The sequence below is a fragment of the Desmodus rotundus genome, unplaced genomic scaffold (assembly GCF_022682495.2).
Source record: "Desmodus rotundus isolate HL8 unplaced genomic scaffold, HLdesRot8A.1 manual_scaffold_176, whole genome shotgun sequence".
NCBI lineage: Eukaryota > Metazoa > Chordata > Mammalia > Chiroptera > Phyllostomidae > Desmodus > Desmodus rotundus.
The window spans coordinates 41,957-51,976 of NW_026527232.1; positions in this window are offsets into that span (position 1 = coordinate 41,957).

Genomic DNA, 10,020 nt, shown 5'->3' on the forward strand with positions numbered 1-10,020 from the left:
GGTCACCAGTGCAGTTCCTGGTCAGGGCACATGCCTGGGTCGTGGGCCAGGTCCCTGGCTGGGGACATGTGAGAGCAACCGATGTATCTCTCATGTATAGATGTTTCTCTCCCTCTCTTTCTCCCTCCCTTCCTGTATCTCTAAAATAAATAAATAAAATCTTTATTTAAAAAAAAAGAATCATGGTAAGAATTAGAAGAGTTCCAACTGTTCCCCAGAGTGCCCTGGGGCGGGCTGGGTAGGCAGGCTTCCCTCTCCCCCCACTCAGAGCAGTTCCAAGTTTATCATTATTTAGCTTTCAGCTGAAGAACATGTGCTTTGTCCCAACAATCCACAGGGCTAGTAGGGGCTTTCTTGTCATGAAAATTCAGCCCTTCATCACTTTGGGCCACCAAGATACACCAACAAAGGCCAGCAACCTTCCCACTAGAGTGTGCAGTTTCCTACCGGACTCACACACCAGGACAGAGACTGTCCCGCCAACGTGAGTATCTGCTTGGCCAGACAGGCTTCTCTCTAAAATACCAAGAGAGCATTCTGGTTTTTACATCAGTGCTTGATGGGTGTGTTTACTGTGAGTCAGTCCTGCCTGAAGGGATCCCCTCTGGCCCACAGAGCGCAGGGCAGGACTGCGGACCACGGGGCATTCCCCAGAGTAAGCGCCCCCACTTGCCCTCTAAGGCCAGCCAAGCCACTGCTTCGCCATGGCCCTTCCTGGTAGGGCCCTTCTTTCAGCTGGAAGCGTGTTGATGAGGCTAAGGAGCAGTTTCCAGTGTATGTTTGCTTCGTGTGGAAGAAACGCAGTTGCAGAATTATAGTGTCCTTGGATGCACAGCAACCAAGTAGAGAAAAAAACAGCACAAATCGGTCCTGACCACCACCAACGGGTCAGGTCCCCTCCCACCTGGAGGATGGCGCCACCAGTGTTTCTCCCTCCAGGTTGTGGGAGGGACCTTTTTCTCTACCCTCTTAAGTGCAGTACTTGGGGGCCTTCAAATCAACTGGCAGCATGTAGATTATCCAGAGAAAAGATGAGTTTTTTATTCACATACATGCATGGGAGTTCACAGAAAAATGTGACTCAACAGTGTGAGGATAAGATTCAATAATGCATTTAAAGCACTGGGTACAGTTCCTGGTGCATAGTGAGTGTTCAGTTAATACAGCCAACCTCTCTCGGCTCTCGGCGGGGGAATGCAGCAGCGTGCTTTCCTGGATCTTCCTTTCCAGAGAATTACTAGGGTTACGGTGTGTTGATATGCTCCCTGCCTGTCCCCAGAGTATTTTCTTTCCTTTTTTATTTTAACCTCTTTTTAAATTTTATTCTCCAGCTAGTTTACATTCAATATTATTTTGTATTAGTTTCAGGTGTACAGCATAGTGGTTAGACAATGATCCAATTTACAAGGTGGTCCTCCTGATATTTCCAGTGCCCACCCGGCACTGACATAGTTATTACAGTGTCACTCCCTGTGCTGTACTTGTCGTCCCTGGGACTATGTTGTGACTACCAGTTCTAGTTCTTCATCCCTTCACCTTTTCACCCAGCTTCCCAGCCACCTCCCCTCTGGCATGCACCCTCCACAGCACTTTCCCCACCACGTAACCAGTCTCCTGTCTGAATTTCCACTGAATGGTGAATGGGGCTGCCTGGGTCCCATCGCAGTTGCTCCAGTGGTGCACGGACGCCTGCAGGACGGGTGCATTTCAGGGTGTGTGGATATGGGGGGGAGGCCCCAGGTTTGGAAATAGGAGTTAGGGTGGTGGATTTTTCTGGCTTTGATCTTCTTTCCAGACCTCTCTCCATCACAATTCCACAGCCGCACAAAATAATTATTAGGGCACAATTTGCCCCTGGGAGAAAAACTGACTCCACATTCTACCCCCAGGTCCCCCAGGGTCCAGGAGGAGTTGTGTCTGGGGAAAGTGGCAGGCTGCCTGGATACAGGGTGAGGCTAAGCTGCAAGGACTGGAATAGAAGGTCTAAATTTAAACTGTGTCTGAAGGCTCCAGGGTGCCCCGGGACTATGGGCCCTGGGGCGGCTCCCTTGCAGGGGCTGTCTATAAGGAGAGCTCCACCTTCCTCCTTCCTCCCTCTTCCTTCCCCCAGCCTCCTCCCTCCTGCCTCCCCCCTCCCAGCACCAGGAGTGGAAACTCGTTTGCTCTGGGCTCTGAGAGCCGGTTTCCTCCCAAGGAAACTCTGTCTCACAGCAGCTGAGGCAGGATCTGCCCCTGGAATTTCCCTGCGGTGGAGAAACACCCACTGCCGAGCTGCTGGGACACACCTAGAGCTAGCATGTGCACAAAGCAGGGAGGACACGCCCTTAGACACACAGATGTCAACAGAAATGCAAACAGGCTGGGAAACCCCGGGGGCCTGGGAGCCGGTTCTGGGCCCAGGTCTGTCTCGGTTGGCTCCACCTGCCGGAGCAGAGGCCTGAGCGAATATCTCCCTTAATAACCCATTTTTTCACCTTTACAGTATTAAAATAGATCTCTTAAAAATCCAAACAGAACTCTAAAGGAGTCCCCCTAGAAAGTTCTCTATTTCAAAGATGCTTTCATTGTTCTAAATATTTAAAAAAAATTTTTTTGAGAAACCCCTTTCAGTGTCAGGCGCTCACAACGTGGGCAGTGTTCCAGTCCTTGACATTTCCGTTGTGCCTAGAGGGGTCCCTGTCCTTGGTGCCAAGATACTGCGGGCTGGTTCCAAATACCCAGTTCACAAGATTCCTGTGAGGGCAGTGTAAAGTGTGTCCGGCAGGCGTCATCACTACTGCCAAGCCACCGATGTCCAAGGCCAGCCCCCAGAGAGAGGCGTGCGGCTCCTGGAGGGGCCAGTTCCCCTCTCTAAACCCTCAGACACAAGCAGGGTCCTCCTAGAGCCTTAAATAGTCCAACACCCAGTCACAGAGGGACTTGCGCACCATCCGCCAGACGGAAACTGCAGTTTCAGCCACAGCCTCCCGAGGCAGAAGTTTGGAAGAACCGCAGCGACGTTATTGCTTGTGTGTCTGTGTGTGTGTGCACGGAGCCCAGAGGCCAGGGGCTGGCACAGACCTGAGCATGTGGGCATGGTCACCGCCCAGAAGCCGGCACACAGACTGCTCAGCAGGAGAGCGAGCACGAAGGGGACACACCCAGACACACCGGGTTGCCCGGCAACCGAATGCCGGGCCGCCCCAGGCAGCTCAGTGCAGACCCTCTCGGTCTCCTGTGCGAACAGGCCCGCCAGGAAAAGCCTTCAAGTCAAAACAGCTGTGTAGTTCAGGCGCCTGCTCACCCAGCTTTAGCGGCTAGGCAAACTTCCCGTCTGGTGCCGGGCCGCTCAGCGACACACTCATTCTCTCTGGCGGTCAGTCTGGCTCCCTACCTCCCTTTCTTTCCTCTCGGAAAACCTCTGCGTTTCCACCGCAATCAGCCGGTGACCTAACAGTCTATTTCTGTCACTACTTCCTATCAGCCAGAGAGCGCTCTTTTGAAATGTCCACAGTAAGTTACCAAGGATGCCTCTGACCTTCGATTTCTAATTCAGTATGCAAACACTAAACACACAACGTGAAAACTGCGAGGGCATTTTAAAATTTCAAGGACAAGCCACGCTGGAGGACTTTTGCACTTCCGACGTAGGAGAAAGGCAAGTCAATCAACCTTTCCGTGATTCTTAAAGTTCCAGCAGGGCCAACAGCAACTTCGGAGTCTTTGGCCTGAACTTCAGGAGCGGATGCCCCCCACCCCGCCCCCTGGCAGCAGTCCTCAGTTCCTAGGAAAGGGTATAAACTGGACCTGGTATCTCTGACTTCATGTGGGAGTCAGCAGAACTCGAGGCGTGGTGTTCAGGCTGCCTGTCTGTCTAGTGGCAGCTGGGACCTCAGTCGGGTCCAAGGACAGCTCCTTTGTGTTGCTTCTGTCCCCTTCTCTGGGCGTTTCAGACACTGTGTTGGTTTTTTGGGTGAGATAACATGGTCTCCCCGGCCATGGCAGGCTGCTCTCCAATGCTGTCATCAGACAGGACCCACCTAGAGACGTCTTCCCTCTACACCTGGGTTTGGCCAGGCCCTTGCTGGCTGTGCAGGTCCTTCTGCCCGTGTCCCTTTTCCCTCCCCCACCGCCCCCAACAGGGATTCCAGTGTAGACCTGGGCCAGTCACCTTCAGTGAGCTGGGGCCTCACGTGCTCAGCCTGTCAGCCTGTCCTCCCAGAGCTTAAATTTCCCCCACCCCCCCAAAACATTCCTTTCTTTTCTTACTGTTTATGACTGAAAAGATTAATGGGTGCCTCACCCAAGACAGAAATAAACAAAAACAGCCTACTAGATTCAGTTTTTTTAATACAAAATGTCTATATGTCAAAAACCACAAACAAAACTAATTGAAAAGGCAGACTACAAGCATGGGAGAGAGAATACATTTTCCCAGACAGAAGGGAAGACAGATGTGGCAACAGAGGCAAATGTCCTCAGTGTCAAGTGACTTTTGTAAAGCACAGCGCAGAAGAGAAAGGTGGCAGGTGCGAGCAGCCAGGTGAATCAACGCGATGAGACCCAGGGTTAGTAAGAAGAAAATTCCAGCCCCTTAATGCGCAAAGCGAGGCGAAATAAAGCCACTCGAGGTGATGTTCCCTCTTACTGCCTGTCAGACTGGCAGCTGAACACCTAGCGTTGGACAGGGCTTCTCATGAGCTCCTTCCAGGAATGCACGGTAACCAGGGCAGCCTTTGGGAAGAAAATTAAGCCTTAATATTACCAGTACTTTTTGACCTGTCCATTTCACGTCTAGAAGTTACTGAAAGGAATCTTTAAGGTGTCCAAAACGTAGCTACAAAAGTGCTCATTGCATTACTGTTGATAAAACAAAAAGAAAAAATGCATTTCTAATTTTTCCCTCTTTCTTGAGAATATGCCCAATTCTTCTGGGCCTGTTTTGTTCTTCTTGGGTTTTTTTTGGTTTTGTTTGTTTTTTAAGATTTCATTTCTTTATTTTTAGAGAGAGGGAAAGGGAGGGAGACAAACTTCATCGTGTGAGATATTGGTTGCCTTTCACACGCCCCTGACCAGGGACCTGGCCCAGAACCCAGGCAGGTGCCCTGACTGGGAATCGAACTTTCAGTTCACAGGCCAGTGTTCAATCTACTGAGCCTCACCAGCCAGGGCTGGGCCTGTTTTATGTTATATTTATTTAAATTATCAACACACTGTGCCAGAATGTTATTTTGTACTGCAGTACCTTAAAAAAAAAAAAACCCTGCAGTTGATAAGAAATACTCTGAGCTGAGCTGAGTCTGAGGGTGAGTTAACTCGGCCCCTCCCCAGCCATGTGACCCACAGAAGGTGCCCTCCTTCCCCTCAGTTCCCTGCTCTGAGGTGTGTGGGACCTGGGCTGAGTGAGGCCGGGGAGGTGGGCAAGGACACAGTGGAGAGAAGTTGGCAGAGGAACAGGCGGCAGGCTCCAGGGGAGTAGCTGGGAGGTTGGGTTACAGGTAACTAGAGCCCAGATGCTGAGCCATATGTCTGGGGTGAGAAATCCTTTACAGGAGGGGACCGGGACAACAGACTGCTCTGCCTCCCCCATCACCCACCCTGCTGGTGCCCTGGCGCTACGCTGTCCCACACCATTGCCACAGGGAAAGGGGACCCGGAGAATACACTTTCGTGAGGAGGTTGCCACCTCACCAGAACTTTCCTCCATTAGCTCACTGAGCTTGTTCCTTCCCTTCTCCTCCCGCAGTTCCGTCAGGCGGCTCGGGGCTCTCCAGCCCTCTCCCCAGCAAGACACCTGTGTCCTCGAGGCAGCCATGAAAGCAGATTTACCCTGGCTGTCACCTCTATCTGGGAACCCTTCCCACAATGTGGCTGCTTCTGCAGCACCCCAGGTCCCCCTGGCAAAGCCCCACTGTGGGGCGCAGGCCTAGGGGTGGTTCTCTTTCTCCCCCGTGTGCCGCCCCGAGAGTCAGTCCTCAGATTCCCCTCCTAGCACAGCCCCTGCCCCACCACTTCTTTCCCACTCTCTTCCGCCTCACCCTGGGGCCTCGAGAGTTGCCTGGCTGGTCAGGAGCATGGTCGTGCCAGGTATGGCCCCGTTTCCTTCGAAGTGACGTCACTTCCATTCTCTTATTCTAGTCTAGGGGTGTTCACACTTTATTTTTTCAATGATTGATTCGGGTTTTGGGGTGCTCCCAGGCAGAACATCAGTGCTGAGCTGCCTTGGTTGAAGGGGGGTGAGGCCTCAGGTCCCTCTCCTCACATTGCAATCTCCCCACTCCACCCCACCCCACGCCGGCCCCCACAGAATCCTTCCTCAGGTGGACCCGTTACCTGGTTACGCATCAGAATCATCTGGGGAACTTGAAGCACATGGGAGCTCCAGAGCCTCCCGCAGGCCTCGTGACTCAGACTCGGGGGCGGGAGGGTGGGGTGGTGGGGCTGGGCTTTCAACAGGCCTTGAGGAGGCTCTGAAGCAGCTGGTCTGCATCTCCGCAGCTGCCCCTTCCTCCTCAGTGGGGCCTTGCTCTGGCCATGGGGTTCTCTGTGCCTTCAAGACCTGCCACCCCTTCCCTTTAACCCTCAGCTCTTTCCCTCACCAGTCAAGCCCCGTCCCAGACACTCTTCAGCGAGCCCCACACCTGCCTGAGCCTTTGCTGAACAACTCTGGCAGCACTTACTGTCAGCGCTGCTCTTAGGGGCTGATATACTGGAGTCCGTTTTTAATTTCACAAGTAATGTGGGAATACACCGCTCTTGTAAAACAGGTAATCCAGGTGGAGTGAAGCCCTTCATTCTCCCTCGTCCCCCACTCCCACAGCGGGGACTCCGGGGCAGGTGGGGTGCTCTTCCAGACCTTGGTCTCTGTATTTTCTGCCTAGTTTCCAGGTCTGGGAAGAGAAGAGCCACCTTTTCTCCTGCCCGAGACCACCCCTTTCTGTCTGTGCCAAGTTCTGGGCCCTGCAGCCTCCTCCAGAGCCTGTGGCCTGGGTCACCCCCCTCTCTCCCGCTTCCCTCCCGGCCACAGCCCTTCACCTGGAGCCCGTGGGTGTGCATCCGTCTGCACGCCCATGCGCGCACACACACGCACACTCACACAAATACACAGATATTTCTTTTTTTGAATTGACCTCTCTCAGGATCCTTAGTTGCCTTTTACTCCCCTCTCCTATCAGCCTCCTTCCCTTCACGCCCAACTTCTTCAACAAATGGTCTCCCTTCCTGGACACTTCCCACTTGCAACAGCTCATGCTGTTCCCCGCCCCCCTCTCCTGCCCCCCAGTTGATCCTCCTGGGAGGCCACCCACCCAAGTCCAGGCTCCGCCAAGCAGAATGCTGCCCCTCCCTGGTCACTGAGGTGCTCTGGCCTTGGAAGAGGGCCTGGCCCATCCAGAACCTGGACTCTCCCTGCAGGCTGAGCCCCCAGGCAGTCTCTCTGGCCTTATCAGGAGGTGGATGGAGGGGTGAGAAGTGTCCTTAGGGGAGCCCCTCGCATAGTGTCTCCAGTCTGTCCCTGTGGTCACCCTCGGACTTCCGTGAGCTTCTGGCAGCTTGACCTACCAGGGAGGCAGGGACCAGCTCCAGAGGCTCTCCTGGGCGTGGCTCACCCCAACAGCCAGGAGGACATGCTCTGACAACCAGGGCTCCCAGCATCCCAGGGCCCACTGGAGGTGGGCATGCAGTGCGGCCTTTTCAGTACAGCGGTGGCTGAGAGTGGTGCTCCTGGACAGCTCTTCCTCCTCTGAAGGAGGGGGAACAGGAAGACGGGCTGTAGGCCTTACCACCATTCTCTTAACTTAACGGCATAAAATAAAGGCAAACGATTTAAAATTATGAACAGTCTTAAAAAAGTACTACATTATTTGTCTGTTGCTACTATACCAAGTTACCACCAATTTAGTGACTTAAAACAAAACAAACTAGACCTTGGCTGTTGTGGCTCAGTGGATTGAGCGCTGGCCTGTGAACCAAAGGGTTGCCAGTTCGATTCCCAGTCAGGGCACATGCCTGGGTTGCCGGCCAGGCCCGGCGGGGGGCGAGGGAGAGGCAACCACACGTTGATGTTTCTCTCCATCTCTTTTCCCTCCCTTCCCCTCTCTTTAAAAATAAATACATAAATAAATAATCTTTACAAAACAACAATAAAAGAACCCCTCACAGGTTTGTTCTTTTAGGTCAGAAGTATCTTTTCCAGCTTCTAGGGACATTCTGCATTCCTTGACTGGTGGCCCCTTCTGTCTTCAAAGCGCATCCCTGTAACTTCCACTGCCATTGTCCTGTGTCCGCTCTCTGACCCTGACCTTCCTGCCTCCCTCTTACTTGGACCCTTGTGATCACATTGGGTCCCTCAGAAAATTCAGAATAGTCTCCCCCTTTCAAGATCCTTAAATTAATTATATCTGCAAGTCCTCTCACCACATAAGGCAGCATATTCACAGGTTCTGGGGATTAGGACACGGATGGACATCTTCGGGGCCGTTATTCTGCCTCTCACAGTACGAAATGTAATAGGAGTAGGCATCTGTACCCACCACCACCATCTGATAGATGCTAATACTTTGCCTTATTTTCTTCAGATTTTTAAAATAAAGCTTTATAGAAATAGCTAAAGCTCTGTGCTTTTCCCTCCTTCTTAGTCCTCAGCGGTAGCCCCTCCCCTGAGACTGGTGAAAATAGCCCCCACGCTTGTTTGTTCTTTGCTACGTGCCATGAACGCATCTCTAAACGGAGTAATGGCATTGTGTGTGTTTGACACTTTATGTGAAAGGAATCACTGTGTGGGCCGTTTTGCAGCCTGCTTTTAAAACTACGTTTTGTGAGGCTATCCACGTGACCGCTGGAGACCCCGCCCGTGCCTTTGAACTGCAGTGTGGACTGCCTCCCCGAGCAAGTCGGAGTTCATTTCGTCCTTCCTTTGTTTTCACTTTTTTTTGCTGTTACAAACTGTGCTTCAATAAACATCTTTGTACTTCTTTTCTGGAACACCTGTGCCAACACCTCAGTGGGAGACACCCAGCCAGTGGCCCCGAAGTACTTCCCAACCACAGTGCCTAAAAGTATCCGTTTCCCCACACATCCTCACTGGCATCCGGCACTTTCAGGTTTACTATTTTTTTAAAAAACTGATTTTCCTTACGTGTTTTCTGGTCAATCTGCTCTGCTCCCAATTTTTTCTTTCTTTTTTTAAAAGATTTTATTTATTTATTTTTAGAGAGAGGGGAAGGGAAGGAGAAAGAGAGGGAGAGAAATATCGATGTGTGGTTGCCTCTCCTGCACACCACACCTGGGACCTGACCTGAAACCCAGGCATGTGCCCTGACTGGGAATCAAACCGGCGACCATTTGGTTCACAGCCCGTGCTCAATCCATTGAGCTACACCAGCCAGGGCCCAATTTTTTCTTGATGTTTATGCAGCTGGGCCTTTCCTTCATCTTGACTTTGACTGATAAATCCACCCAGAACCTCTGTGCTCCAAAGGGCACCCCCTCCCCAGATTCCCTCTCCGTGGATTTCCCCTCTGCTTCTGCCCATGCTGGTTCCTTTGCACCAGCCCTAGAAGAGTTCCCCCTGCCCAGTTCTGTTCTGGAGCCCCCTGCTGCCCCCACAGAAAGCCCTGGAATGTATGAGGACCCTCCCACTGGGAGGGTAGAGTCTTCTGCATTACTGCCCCTCAGCCTAAGTGAATGAGGCACGTCTACCCTGATGTGAGTGGACCCCTTAGAGAATTGTTCGGTTCTGAACTCCAAAAGGAAGAAAAGTTGCATTTCTCCCATCCCAAAGGGTGTTCTGAAACACACCGGCCAGTGACTCAAAGCGCTGTCCTGAGGGTAGGGCAGAGGCACGCGTCCAGAGACTGTGACCCTTCTTCCCAGGGAGCCTCGGTTCTTTATCAGCTGTGGCTTTTAGACTCCGAGTCTCAGTCTCACGTTCTAGGTTTTCAGCCCCCCTTTAAGTGGGACATCACCTAGCTTAAACGCAGGGACATCACCTCTGAGCTACCTGCCCTCCCAAGGGTCCATTCTCCTCCCACTGGTCCCTCA